Source organism: Falco cherrug, chromosome 2 (genome assembly GCF_023634085.1).
Source record: "Falco cherrug isolate bFalChe1 chromosome 2, bFalChe1.pri, whole genome shotgun sequence".
NCBI classification, from domain to species: domain Eukaryota; kingdom Metazoa; phylum Chordata; class Aves; order Falconiformes; family Falconidae; genus Falco; species Falco cherrug.
In genome coordinates this window covers 1,524,411-1,539,869 of record NC_073698.1, presented here as the reverse complement: position 1 = coordinate 1,539,869, position 15,459 = coordinate 1,524,411, and the positions used below count along the sequence as shown (strand labels likewise).

Sequence of the window (15,459 nt, the reverse complement as noted above, 5' to 3'; positions counted from 1 at the left end):
CCAGACTTTCCTCCAAACAGTTCCTAAAACTGTCTTTTACCCATTCTCCTTTACACAATAGCCAGTGTTTCCAGTCTCATGTTTTCTTCTCATTACATTACCTTTCCATTTAAATGTAACTTCCCTAGCAAGAGGCCATGTCAGATTTTGTGCAAAGAGCGGATCAAAATTAAGCAACATGTGACAGATTTTTTTTTCCTCTCCACTGACTACATGAGAAATATTCCAAAGCAACAGCATGCAATGGCCAGCACCAAAGCTTATCATCTTCTGCTCAAGCACCCTTGATGTACCCTCTCTCAGAGAAGCTTCAACTCATCTTCAAACAACCCTGAAAATGTGCCTGGAGAACATATTCTGAGCCAAGCCTATTACCCTGCCCATAGCTATCTAATTAAGATGCCTACATAGCCTCATCTTCACAGTATCTGACCACAAAAAAAAAACAAAAAACACACACACAACACACACACCACCCAAAAAAAACCCCCAACCATCCAAAACCTGAAGTATTTTTCTTTATAACATTTCTGCAAAAGAGAACCGTAGCCATCCACCTCTTGCAGAGATAAGAAATAAACCATATTATATAGACCAGTCTAATCCCTCAAAGATATTTAGGAGCTCAGCTCCCACTGAACTAATGAAGTTAAATTCCTCTGCAGATCTGGGCAACGGAGAAGTACAATATTCTCCTTGAGCCGGGTATTTCACATTCAATTTTTGTTGCATGTTCTGGAGAACCTCAAAATATGCCAAAGCCTCCAAACATACCACAACCTCCCAACCTTTGCTTCCAAAATTTCTTCGCTCCCGCCGTTATTGCAGCAGTTTCAGTTCATGCCGTTTGGTAGGGATGAAAGGTTCAGCCATTTTATGCTTCCAGCAACCATAACATAACTCCATTTTATTTCACACACTGCAATGAGGGTTTTGCCCTTAGTTTGGCAGCTTTTTATACCATGTAATAACAATTAACTCCCTTTGGCATAATTTATATGAATCATTGATTTAATACAGCTAGGTAGGAAAAAAAAAAAAAAAAAAAAGACCTATTAAGTCATCTACATGACCCTACCATTGCCGCTGGATTGTTCCCGGCAGCACATTTTCCATGCTTGTTTTAAATGTGCTTGCCACAGCATAAGTACAAAAAATGTCTGCAAAGCAGAGACATGTTTCACTAACATATGCTTTAAGTCAACATGGTGTTGGAAATCTTCAATTTATGACTAAATGTTGCACTGCACTTTTATTCCTCCAAACAGACTTTAACATTTCTTGAGGGAGTGAAAAAGGGCTATTTGTATTTCACTCTGCAGCAAAAATGTGTAGCAAACACTTCCCCAGTGATTTTTCAAGTTGAATCCAAGGCTTGTGCGTCCAACCAGGACTTGGAACACATTGCTGCCCATCTCTGAGCGGGTATGGATGCACTGCAACAGGATATCCAGTTCTAGAAGTACAAATAATACGTACTTTTCAGGATGTTTGAGGAGGGGTGGTGTTAATCTTTATAAGAAAAGAAGCCTATAGACAACTTCATCGAAGTCCAAGAGGTAAGACGATAACAATACTGGAACTATTCCTGGTAGATGTGCTTCCTAATCTAAATCTTTCTAATGGGGATTCCCACGTTTCCTTAGGCAACCGTTCAAGGTTTGGGGTTGCTTTTCCTCCCTCGACATGTGTAATCTAAATCCAAATTGTGTCTGTTGCCTCTTATCACTACACACCTCCAAGAAGCACGTACCACCTTCCCTGTAACCTGCCCTTTGGGCAGATGAAGTTAACGCCAGTAGTAAGGTTCCCCTTGCACCTTCTCCAGACTGAGCAGATCCAGCTCATCACCTCCTCCAACATCACGCACTCCAGCTTGCAACCACCCCAGAGGCTCCTCCAGTATTTCGCTGCCCTTCTTGTGCTGGGATGCTTCCTGCATGGGACTATTCCATACCAGGTGAAGAACTCCTCTGCTGAGCTTCATGGGTTTCCATCAGTCATGGTCTCCACCTTGTAAAAGTCTTTCTGAATGGGAAGCCCTGATCATGGATCACAACAAGGATTACTCCCAATTCCGCTCCATCCATTGATTTTTTTTTTTAAGTTGCATCCTATCCCATATATCAAGCTGCTGAGAAAGATTTGTCCCACTACCAATAAGCAGGGAGGTCACACATAACCAGCCCTCTGGTTCCATCAAACTACTGACCTCTGCAACCAGCTTTCTACCCATCTCATGCTCCATTATGGCCCAGTATGGCTACAGGACGTAGAAAGCCTTGCTAAATCTAAATAAATTACATCCACTGCACTCTGATCATCCGCAGAGCTGTCCATCCCCCTACCAGAGGCAATCAAGGAACTATTACGAGTACTATGGCAAGAAGAGAGGTGTTTGCAGCAAGTGCCTCTGCACAAATGCAAATTAAATATGCTCCATGCTTTATTTGAAGTTAGCAGTGTTGGCAGAGATTACTGTTTTGCTTTTGCTGGCACAGCTTAAAAAGCTGCAACCTGAGGGGGGAGAGAGAGAGAGCTGTTGAAGAAATGATCAAACAAAGCTAAGCAAAATCATTTCACAGTCCACTTTAAGAGCCCCCCTATGTGTGCTTCCTTGACCTACTAAAAGCCGACTGCAATAAAAAGCCAACCATACGAATGTCCAAGTCCCTCCCAAGGAAGCCATTGCCTTCTAAACAGTACATAAAGAGTGAAAAATAAAAAACAGCATTTCTGGAAAACAACAGAAAAAACCAAATGCCATGAACTTGCAAGAATTAAAAGTCCTTAATTTCACTTTCTGTCTCGCAACACATGCCCCAATCAGACCTAAATTTCCTTCAATCCAGAGGGAAAGGGTTTTTTGCTTCTGCATTTTCTATCAACCTTTGCTGCTCTGGCACCGTAGCGTCTACCACAGTTTGTCATTGGGTTTAATTCAGACACAAGGTACATCTAACTACAGCACACTGAGCAAAAAACTAAGGGGAAGAAAGTCACGCACACAACTGCCACTGTTAGTCCAACAAAAAAAATTCTGAAAAAAACCCCACAAGTTAAACCTAATGCCTTTTACACTGTTGCAGAAGATTGCATCCAGTACACTGAGTTATTCAACAACTGGGAGAGAAGATAAAAAAAGTGGAGGACCCTAATACAAAGGAATATAAACAGCTAAGTGAGAACAACCACTTGGATGGAGATATAAAGGAAAGTATAGGAAAAGTAAAGACAACAGAAGTCATACAGATCATACGTTTGTATTTCGAAGTAAGAAAAGACTTCCTGAAAAGTATAATTAAAAAAAAAAAAATCAAACACCCGAAAAATATTAACGTCCTTGTTTCATGAAAAATGACAAACAAGGCACAGCTTTCTCCAGATATTAAGCACTCTCCAGTTTTAAGTTATAAGGGAACAAAGGGATTTAGTATTAATTCTGATGTATTTCTCACATCAATATGAACAATATATAAAAAGAACAGTCCCATTTGCACTGGGGGGTGGTGTGTAAATACACACATCCATACATATGTAAAGTAACATTCCTGCATAATACAGCCAGTATCATCTTCGGGCAACAATTCTAAGAGGCCCCAGAACCAAATGAAAATGCTGGAACAAACCACTGGTGACAGAACCTCCATCCTCGCTCAGCTCTTCACACCGCAGCTGCATGGAAACATCACTGGGCCAAAAAAGGGCAACACCTTATAGAAATCTGCAGTGTCTTATCAACACGGCCCAGCAATGTGCGCTCGCAGCCCAGAAAGCCACCCGTGCCCTGGGCTGCATCCCCGGCAGCGTGGCCGGCAGGGCGAGGGAGGGGGCTCTGCCCCTCTGCTCCCCTCTGCTGAGACCCCCCCACAGTGCTGCGTCCAGCTCGGGGGTCCTCAGCATCAGAAGGACACGGACCTGTTGGAGCGGGCCCGTCGGAGGCCACGGAGCTGGTCAGAGGGCTGGAGCCCCTCTGCTGTGGGGACAGGCTGGGAGAGCTGGGGCTGTGCAGCCTGGGGAGGAGAAGGCTGCGGGGAGACCTTAGAGCAGCTCCCAGTGCCTGGAGGGGCCGACAGGAAAGCTGGGGAGGGGCTTTGGGCAAGGGCAGGGAGTGGTGGGACAGGGGGGATGGCTTGAAGCTGAGAGAGGGGAGATTTAGGTTGGACATGAGGAAGAAACCCTTCCCCGTGAGGGCGGCGAGGCGCTGGCCCAGGCTGCCCAGAGCAGCTGTGGGTGCCCCATCCCTGGCAGGGCTCAAGGCCAGGCTGGACGGGGCTGCGAGCTGTTCTGAGATCCTGACACTCAGTCTCCTGACTTTGTGAGGTCCAAGTGGTACTCACAGGGACCCTGCTTGCTCCTCAGCTACTAGAAGGAAAATGATCCCATGTAACAGTACCAGATTTAACATGGCAAAAGGTCTGCTTGTGGCCTCGACAGCTGAAGTCCCAAAGTAGCACAAGGCTGGAAGAGCAAGTGGTTTTCCTTCTTTTTCTGCAACAGCAATGTCTTGTGCTCTTGAAAGCTTTGGTGCCTTGAGCTTCAGACAGTTTCTGCCTGCCAAAGGGTGCCTGTCATCTGAGGCTGCCACAGCATCCCAGGCTGAGCCTTTGGTCCCTTCTTGATACAAGGACACAAGTGTCAAAGACCAGGTAAACTCAATAGCACCACAAGCAGCATTTGCAGTAGCATGTGTCACGAAGGAGAGGGAGCCAGATTCCACAACTTGCATTTACCCCTCTTCTTTTTTGTTGAGATCCTTTTACCACAGCTAACAGGAGAACACCAGTATTTCTTCAGATGATCCAAGCTCAGCTCTAACCATAGGCAATGTTTCATATTTCTATCAATTCAAGCTGAGCTCTAAGACTTCGAAAGTTTATGGCAAGCATTTTCCTATTTGGACAGGATTTTAAAAAATAAACATTAAAAAAATCAATCTTCTGAGTCAGAAGTCCATATGGAATCTCGCTTTATAGGGAGTCTCCTCCATATAAAGGTTTCCAGGTGAAGATCAGTGACCTTGCAGTGCCTTGAGAACCGCTACGGAAAGAGCACAAGATCAAAACCTAGAAAACTGGGGAAGAACAAGTGGTACGTTAGGAGGACACCAAAGACCAAGTGAAAATTCTATCAGTCTCACGGCCTGAGGAATGATGTTAAATTAGGTTCGCCACAATGAGAATTAGGATCACTGAAGTACTGTCAAGACAATGAGTTATTTGGGATAAACCACCACAGAGCAACATAATCAGCATCCATCTTTCTTCCTAGCAGTGGCAGTATGGTCCCAGTGCCACCCCGGCAACCTAAGAGTCTTCAGACTTAAAAGAATACAGAAAGAAGAAAAATGTCAGTGGCTAGGGACGACAAATTCTAGGTTACACTGAATAGGTGCAGTAAAGCCATAAGAAATTGGACTCAATGCTGTCCTGCACTGGATAATGGGAATCAAATATTAATGACCCCAGAATTTTGACTGCAAGCCCAGAACAGCACGAACAAAGAGCAACACATAGAGAATGTGTCCCTGAATGTCGGTGATTTGTAAGCATCACCATCTGCCTACCTGTTCATCGGTCTCGGAAGTGCTTCTCTTGGACATCCAACACAAACGATTACCCAGCCATGGACAAACATCCCATACAGCTCTGCAAGTCAGCATCTACCCACTGCCTTCCTCCGCATCCTCACATCATTACCACCACCAGGCTGACTATTCCTTCCGTGTCAAATTCTATTATATGTTATCAAATGGCTTTCATTTTATTTTGAATATGATTATCGCCATGTGTCCTGCTGCAGGTTTATACTTCTTTCTCAAAAGAAAACAAGAAGCAAAAGGTTGAGGTTCATTAGAGTCACTAACCTGTTTACACAGTTGGTGACCCACAGAGGAAGAAACAGTTGGTCTCCTGAACATAAATCATTGCCCTTGCCATGATCATGACCATTGCCATGTCATGATGTGCACAAATTAGCTCTAGAAAGCATCTGTACTATAAATTTTAACACAAAAATCCCTAAAAAACTCTCTACTCAACTACAATAAGAAGACAGAGAAAAAACTTGTATGAGTAATAGCAGAGATGTTTAGCGCTACAGATAATGCATCAAAATTTATCCTCCAACCTTTTACACAACCCAAAAATGAGTAATTATGTGCCAGAAGATATCATCTACTCCACAAATCAAGTCACTGAAACTACAGACTAAAAATGGTTTTTAAAAAAGTCAATTTATTAGAGATTACTGTGCAGACAGACATACGAGTGCTCTTGTGTACTTGCTGCATTAACAACCTCTCAAAAGCCACAGGAAAATAAAAATCAATACTGTATATTTTTTCTCACATCAATTTATCTAGCGCTGAAAAAAAATATCTAGCTTCTGTGTATGTTATAGATACCACGTTCAAGGTTTCCTTCAAGCAGGGAACATAAAACAAGTTTTTGCTGGTTTTAATCAACTAAACCCTGCCTTGCTGAACTCAGATTTTGCTTCTGATAGAACTGGAAATAAAACTTTAAAAAAATCAGAGCAGTCTCTGGCAAATTGGCACTTGTACACAGAGCCTTTTGTTACTGATCCTGTGGTACTGGCACAAATCTGGAGCCCATTAGCAGTGAACTAAATATTTCACGATTCTGGATTTCAGACATTTCCCGGGACAGGCTTTATCACTAGAGACTGTACAAACTGGCACGACAGTTCCTGAATAAAGTATGTCATGCAGAGTAGCCTCTCCAAAGCACTCACTGATTCCCCACCAAAAAAAAAAAAAAAACCCCCCAAAAAAAAACCCACACAAAAATAAAACCCAAGACCAAAAGTACACTTTTTTTTCTCTCCAACTAAAAAAGACAGAATACAGTCTTTCAGGCTGGTACTTTCACAGGAATCAAAATCAATCCCACGATGGCATTCCCTGTCAAGCAGACTAACCTTGCTTCCTTCATTTTCTTTTTCCAGGTCATCAGTTTCCTTCTCTCTGCCAGGAGCTCCCTGTAGACTGCAGGAGGGCATCTTAAAGAAACTCTGCAGTTGTAGCATTTTACCACCCCATTACAAAAGACTTAAGGGCCTTAAAATGGTTCTGCACATCTGCAAGATCCCAAACAGGGGCAAAGCCCTCTCCAAAGCTAGTGCTTATTCTCCAGGTCAGTTATAATTTCCAAAGGCACAGCCTTTCTGCTTTCCCACAGCTGGTAGAACCAGGAAGACATCTCTGTGAAGCCTACCTCAGGGTGGAAGCAGGAGAACATGGTCTCCACCTGCCAAGGTTCAGCAAACATTCATAGTCTGGATGGTGTGGAACAAAAGCGGGTGACATCTGCCTGGCAACCACTCACCAGCGGTGTTCCTCAGGGTTCCATTCTAGGGCCAGTTCTGTTCAAGTTATTTATCAATCACATATAATTTTTTTGGACTTGATGAACTTAAAGGTCTTTTCCGAGCTGAATGATTCTATGATTCAGCAATCTAGATGTAGGAGTTAAATGCACCATCAGCAAGTTTGCTGATGATCCTAAACTGGGAGGTGCTCTCTTGAGGGACAGGAGGTCTCGCAGAGGGATCTAGATAGACTGGAGTGCTGGGCTATGATTAACGGGATGAAATTTAACAAGTCCAAATTCCAGACCTGCACCTGGGATGCAGTAACGCCAGGCACAAGTATAAATTGGAAGAAGAGTGGCTGGCAAGCAGCTCAATGTGAGCCAGCAATGGGGACAAACCACAACCAGGGGGGCACCAAACGCAGCAAAACCAGCCCGTCAAGAGAGGTGATGACCCCACTGTGTGCAGCGTTGCTGTGGCCTCACCTTGAATACTGCACGCAGTTCTGGGCCCCACAATCTAAGCAGGATGTGAAGGTCCTTGAATGCATCCAGATGAAGGCAACCAAGCTAGTAATGGGGCTGGAAGGCACATACTTTGAGGAGTGGATGAGGACTTTGGGCTTGTCTAGTTTGGAGAAAAGGAGGATGAGGGACAACCTAAGTGCTCGAAGGGAAGTGGATAGGGAGGTGCTGATCTCTTTTCCCTGAGATTCAGTGATAGGATGCGTGGGAATGGTTCAAAGATGTGCCCGGGGAGGTTTAGACTGGACATTAGGAAGCATTTCGTTACCAAGAAGGTGGTCAACCATTGGAACAGGCTTCCTGGAGAGGTGGTTGGTGCCCCACGCCTGTCGGAGTTTAAGAGGCATTTGGACATTGCCCTTCACAACCCGCTTTAAGTGTCGGTCAGCCCTGAACTGGTCAGGCAGTTGGACAAGATGATCGTTGTAGGTCCCTTCCAAGTGAAATGTTCTGTGCTGTGCTGTGCTATTCTATTCTAAAGCATCAGCAGAGAAAACATGAGGACTCACCAACCTCTCTTCTTTCCACAATTGCCATGGTTGACATTGAGGTGCTGTCTGATACCCTCTCCCAGTAACACTTGCTCGCTCCCTTGGATCACACTCAGATGGCACAGCCAGCGGGACTAATCCTGCCCAAAGCCAGGCTCATTAAGTCAAAGTGGCTTTGCACAACGGGAGGAATGATTCACGCCACAAACAGGTTTCCCCCATTGTCGCCTCGCTGGGCTTCACCTTCACAATTGCTTTAAGCTGATCTAAGCTCCAAATAACACGGCCAAAAATGTTTCCTAATTAGTAGTGATCCACAAAAGTTCATGCTAGCACAAGGAGGGGTGAGAACAGAGCAGGAGAAGACATCTCTTTCTGGTGGGAGCCTACACCTAGTGACACAGGACAGGCCACTCTGAGCCAGGGAACTACTGCATCCTGGTCTTCCCATCACTTTTATTCTCTACCCTGACAGTCGTATCACAGCTTACCCGCCGCGAGGCACCATGTTCTCCTTCACCTCTCTTGCTCCCCTGCTTTGCGAGACCCCCTCTCTGTCGCGTGCCCCACCACTGGTGCCTGCAGGCAGGCAGGCAGAAAGAGATCCCCACTGAGCTCAGAAATCTGCCCTTCTCCAAATGTCACCATCCACCAAATGTCAAAGCCTGCAGCAAAACTTATTTTTTAATCAAAATTTGGTTGAAGTTGACCCACACACTTAAAATCTGTGAGGAAGCGGCAAACTAACAGATGTCACTGCTGCATAAGCCTCATTTCTTTAGGAAGCCAGGCTAAAAATGGAACCAGTGATCACCACCGTCATCTATGTTTAGACCCAATATTCTAAACAATTCCTTCCTCTGCAGTTTTTGGGTTTTTTTTTTTTTCCTCCCCTGAATCTATCCTTGGCAGAAGAATTAAACAGCTGCCACCGAGAGTAGGAATTGCGTTAAAAGATGAAGAAATGCAGCGCTGGTAGCAAAGGAGACACACCAGCTGGATGTATTCCAGGTCACTGCAGCCCATCAGTCTCCTGAAGAGGACAACCCTGCAGATCTTAACAGCCCAGAGTTTGCTCCCCCCGCCCCCCCATGTATGCAAAAGCGGTAACTCCTACAGTGGCAATCATTTCATGCTATAAGCTATGCAATTAGTTTTTTAAAAGGTTTGCCAATCAGATTATTACGTTCAAGCTAAAGAAAAAAAAAAACATACAGAAAGACTTTTTCATTGGGAAAACATTCCACTTGAGATTTTACTTGTCTTCCTGTGCCAAACTGGCAGAAGAACTGTATAATTATAGTGCTTTTGCAAACAAAATTAATTTACTTCAAGTCTGTACACGGTCACCCTTACATACATGTATTTTATGGAGAATGGAAGGAAAGGATGTCATAGTTTTATTCCACCCCACAGTTAAACCACTCCCCACACACCCCCAAAAAGAGTATTTTTATATAAAATCACTGTGTGTTGCCACAGACCATAGTCCCCTCTTCCATTTTGAAAGACAGACAAACCTCACAACATGGAGCCACCGACAGCAGGGACACCCCTCAGGTCTGCGCTCCCATGCGGGGACCGGGATGCAGGCTGCCCAGGAGCGGCACCAAAACGTGTTAACGTGTTGTGCAGGTATTGAGACAGAGGAAAGGCTATGATGTGTGGTGTTAAGCATAAAATGTCATTTTCTTATGTGTCTGACCAGGAGACCCAAGCTCGAGATACACCATTTTTTAGACTAAAATATGACCAGCTACATGTATCATAAAAATCAATTATCCAAAAAATCCAGGCTGTTGTGCATTAAAAGTTTATTTCCCTTCATTATACCAGTATATCAGTTCCATTAAGATACACAACCAGCTTCCAAGAATCCTCTGCTGCATTCACAAATGTTCATTCTGTGTATCCTAATTTTCAGTTGTTTTCCCTGTCACATTTAATACGTCTCACGTTCATAAATTATAGACTTGCCTGATTTTCCTAACATTACCCACGAGGCTACAATAACTGCAGGAACCCAGCAGAGGCTGGAGAGGCCCAAATAGAGGATGCTGAGACTTTTTTAAGATGCTAAGAATACATGCTGGGACTTTTTTAAGATGCCAACAGACTAAGGCACCTAATTCCCCCCAGACTCAGCTGGCCACGTTCTTTTCCCTTATTCTCCCTCCAAAATTCAACCCCTAGCAATTTACAGTTGAGGTGCTGAAGAGATGAAGACGACCCATGCGTGTGGACCCCAGACCTCCTGGCGTAGGGTCATACCCCACAGTGTACACCCCAAAATTGTGCCAAACTGTTTTACGACATCAAACCACACATAGATTCCCTGTTCCCCAGGGACCTGAGACATATCCCCATTCACTCAAGAGTCACAATCCAGATTTTTTTGCAGAAACAAGACAAGATCTGTCATTTCACCAGCACCTCCGCATAACCGTAACACTGTGATGATTGAAGAAATTACTGGCTCAGTGACTTTTTAGCTGGCAGATAAGCAGATTCACCTCTCATACACAAATCCCTTCCAAACTCTCGTATTAACTTCAGTATTATTTTGGTAATGCTAGCGACACAACTGTAATTTAGAGCAGCAAATGTCAAAAACATTCCACTTCTTCACGCATGCGAGAAACTTGTCAGCTGCACAGCAACTACAACACACGTGTGGAGTTAAACGTGTGTGTGACAAAGGCACGCAGCCCAAGCTTCAGAGCTGCGGCACTGACGAGCTTCTATCTGACTAGTCATGTTCTTTTACCACTGCTAAGAGGCTTTGTTTCATTGTTTTGGGGGGTTTAAAGTCATCTTATACTTCCCTGTTAGCTCTCTTAGAGGAGGGGGAGGAAAAAAACCCTATCTTTAAGAGGATTTAAAATTATTTTAATCTAAGAGCACTATAAACATTTCCCACTATACAGGAAGAACAATCTGTTGTTGTTCGTGTATTAATCCTGGCAAGCACTTGAAGGGCAGAAACACAATGGGGTGAAATTGTTACAGATAGCCTCGGGGTTATTCCAATACTTGAACAACTAGAATAACGGGCTGGAATTAAAAACACAGGCCGAAGTGTAGGAAACATGCCTCACGATAAGATCACAGCACTCAAAAAAAAAAAAAAAGAAACATAAAATTACTGAAAAGGAGGCAGTTTTAGAAATTAAAAATGAGCCTTGCAGAAGCGTAAGAAGTATTTGCTAGCCCCTACAGAAGACCATCCATTCTTTTCCACTCAAAAAAAAAAAAAAAAAAAAAAAATCAGCAGGCAAATTATCTTTCTTCCATTTGGACAAGTAAGATTTCACAAGGTTACCATAGAGAACAACGCAGAACTGGCAAGATGGAAGAGAGGAGAGATAATCTAATAGGCCTTTTCTATCAAACTTTTATGATTCTTATGAAAAATGACCTGAATAACTGAAGTTATTTGCCCTTGTCCTCTTTGTTCATATTGAATTTAGTCATAAGGGAAATCCTGCCAAGGATAGTATGTTTTACTCAATTTACTATCCTTTGTGATTGCTCTATGAAATATTAGATACATGACAGAAAAGGTTATGGGGTTTTGGGGTGGGGGTTGTTTGCAATGGAAAAAGAAGGAACACCTCCGGTACTCGCTAGCAGAAAAAAATAAGACAAAAGGAATTGATGACATTTTCTGCAGAGAGTGTTTATCTATTAGTCCATGTTCAGAGGATTATATTAAACCCTAATGCGGTATAATTTACAAAAAAAAAAAGTAATTGAGTATTGAACAAACAGTCTCTTAAAACATTTCAGTTCCAAGTAGGTCACAAATAACACTGAAGTCAGAAGCTCCATCTATCTGGTGCACAGACTTCATAATTGTGAGAAGCCAAGGCTTTCCTTTGAAGGCACAGTATTTTATTTGTCTGCTACTTTTGGACTCTCACTGTTAATCATAGTGTTACACTGCTACTGTTATTACAGCAAAATGCAAGAAATAAGAACCTGCTCTGTCAGGGTTTGCATTTGTTGTAGCTGACTTACGGCACCTTATCCTTGCATCGTGCTGCAAGTCTCTGTTGCAGACTTTCCACGAAACCCATCAGTAGCCCCAACATCTGTGCCAACAAAACTTGGGTCACGCACAGTGCAGACTGTGAAACATAAATAACAGGCAGAGAACTATGGTTAAACCCAGGTGCAGGCAGTCACAAGCACCACTGATCAATTCTTTCAGACTCCAACAGACTGAAATTGTTTTTTCTAAAGCTATAGAGATGAGCCATAATTATGCAGGATCTCTTAGGTCTTGGGTAATGCACTCCCTGCACACCCTACTACATGTGCAAGCAATGTTGTAGGATTCCAGTAAAAGGTTTTGACGTTTCTCTCTCACCATTCGGTCCTACCCCACGACAAGGGACTGGGAGCTAGCAGCTGCACGGCATTGTAACAAGCGGTGTCAAAAATGCCAAGCAAATGAGTAATACATGTCTGTGAAACAGACCCTTTTCCTGGGCTGACCTCTGAGGCTGAGCGGCTGCCCCTTTCCTGACAAAAAGGATTGCAAAAAGAGAAACATCCCAACTACCGCTATGTAATCACACGGGTAAGGCGCTGCATCCCTTTTGGCATAAAGAACATATATCGCGCGTTCAGGATAAGATCGGATCCAACCGCGGTAAGCACAGCTCAGCTCCTTAAATACTCCCATCTTTCAGAAATTTCCTTTACAAGCTGAATGGACTCCCACAGAGCAGGTCCCCGTTCCCTCACAGGCATTTTATTTTTTTTATTTTGGTGGGGGATTTGCTAAATCACTGTTACTATAGTATTGCCCATGGATTTGTTAAGGCTGTTCTTGGAATGAATAGTGGGAGACAAAGCCAGAGCAGAAGCCTTGACTCACGTGTAGGTTTCTGGAGGTTAGGTTTTGTTGTCATCGAAAAGATGGACATGCTCTTCTCCAGCTGTGTCAGACATTAGCATCAGAAGGCCTAGAAGTTATACACGTTATTCTTTAACCTCTTTCACAGCAAGTTCCTCCTGACCCTTTACTTCGGGCTAAATTATACACGTTTACAAAAACTAATTGTCTAAGACACATTCCAATTACAAGTCTAATTACACTTTTCTAACTGTTGCCTGACTGACTCAGTATGAAATCAAGCCATGCTTTTTTTCTTTTATTCCATATTAAATTGGGCTGAAAGGCTTTCTGGAGTACCATGAAGTTTAGAAGTAGATAAAAAATAAGTATCTCAATTCTCTGCAGATAAAAGGCTGAGCCCACACGGAAGAACTTTCCAAGCGTACATCAGAGGGACCTGACAAGATGTAATGAATCTTAGACTCTGCTACCCTCACCAGGAGCATGCAGGAGGGAGAAGGGTAAAAGCACGTACTTTTCCCCCCTCTCCTCTTCATCCTCCTGCATCTGTGCTTCCTCTCTTTGGGCATGAAATCTGCCTTGGAGGAAAGCACTGGCAGCTGTCTGCCTTCTCCCTGGAAAGGGGGGCTCCCACACAGCTCCTCACTCATCTCGGAACCGCTCCGATTTCCTCCTCTTCTTTCCCAACCTTTCCGTGGTTGCCAGCTTCAGACCTTATCACACTCCCCACCCAGGATTTACCAAGCATCAGGCTCTGCCCTATCAGTCCACCCTGGTCAGTGCAAGCCAAAGCACCGTTCCTGCAGCTCCCCGGCCTGAAAGACAGCTCCTATGAAGTCTCCACTTGTTTCAAACCTGCCAGAAGTAGTTTTCTCTCCTCTACTGGGACTTCCTTAAAAAGGAGAGGGAGAGCAATTAAACACTGGACAATTTATTAGGAATAATGATGGGCTCACCATTGCTTTCTGCCTTTACTTGAATACCAAGTGTTTCCAAAAGACAAAAAAAAAACCCCAAACCTCTATTCCAAGCTTTGGGAGGTTTTTTCATCCAACTAAATTACTATGTCAGTCCCTCCTGATCTTGGAACCTCTAACTCCATTTTACAATTCTTTCTGTTTCAGAGAGTCTGAACATGTCAATAAAAATCTTGCAGCTACCTATTATGGCAATAACGACAATCAAAGATACGTGTCTAAATGGGTTTAAAACAATCTGGACCACTGTGCTCAGAGGACAGCAATCAATGGCTTGGCATCCAGTTGGCAGCCAGTTACAAGAAAAGTGGGGCTGATACTTGGGGTAGTGTTGTCCAGAGATTTCATTGATTACTGGAATAAGACTACAGGCTCACATGAGGAGGAATGTGTCTAGAGGAGCCATTATTGCCCCAGCCTGGCGCGGGTAAGACAGCCCCTGGCAGGTGGCAAACACCCTTGTCCAAGAACGACATTCAACAAACCAACGAAAACCCAGCAGAGAGCTACCAAGATGATCGGGGCATGCAGCACAGGACTTGGGAACAAGCTGAGGAAGCTGGGCTTGTTTCACTGGGCAAGAGGAGGCGAAGAACAATCCACAGCCTGCAGCGACCTAAAAGACAGCTACAAAGATGACAGAGCAACAGCACTGTAGGGTGACCTCTGCAGTAGCTCCTTCTCAGGCACCCCAGAGCATCACGCCCAACGTGCTCAGGATCAGTCTGAGCATCAGTATAAGTCCAGGAAGGAAGGAATCCTCTTCCCTCTTCCTCTACTGCATGAACTGTGCTCAAGTGAACCTTCAGCAATGCCCCAGCAAAGCCTACTTGGCAATTAATACCCTCTTCTCTCCCATCATTCACTTGTGACAGAGTTTAGCCCATAAAGACTAAAAGCATGTATTTAGTTTACTACTCAGAATTTGTACCATCTAATTTACTCATAATTAGCACAGATGATCTAATATCCCTTTCTGACCTTAATTTCCACAAAACCCATCAAATTAATTCTTTTTTTGGATGTGTACACAGACTACAAAAGCTTGAGTCATTACAATTCCTATCCAGTTCCGTCCTGGTGTAAATGAGAGAATCAGACCCTTAAATTCCCGAAGAACTTGTAAGCAGCGTTGCATTAATGAACCTCCTGGAACAACCACGTCTCTGTGAAGAAGCATGTCAACCACTTGTACGGCAGCCTTTGAAGCATCTCTCCACAGAGGAAACAAGCCATCAGCCTAGACAAATTCACCGGCTGGGTTT

The 15,459-nt window shown here is 43.9% G+C and overlaps 1 protein-coding gene across 18 annotated transcripts in view; it reads right to left on the bottom strand.

The window, feature by feature from the left end:
- The window catches only part of FAM168A (family with sequence similarity 168 member A), a 223,420-nt gene that overhangs the window by 176,920 nt on the left and 31,041 nt on the right, over nucleotides 1–15,459 (bottom strand). For 2 of the 18 annotated variants that reach the window (XM_055701301.1, XM_055701303.1), the window contains exon 2: nucleotides 13,236–13,323. The exons of the other annotated variants lie outside the window; for them this stretch is intronic. The gene's annotated coding sequence lies outside the window, so the exon portion shown is untranslated. The remainder of the gene's footprint in view (nucleotides 1–13,235; nucleotides 13,324–15,459) is intronic. 18 annotated transcript variants of the gene reach the window in all.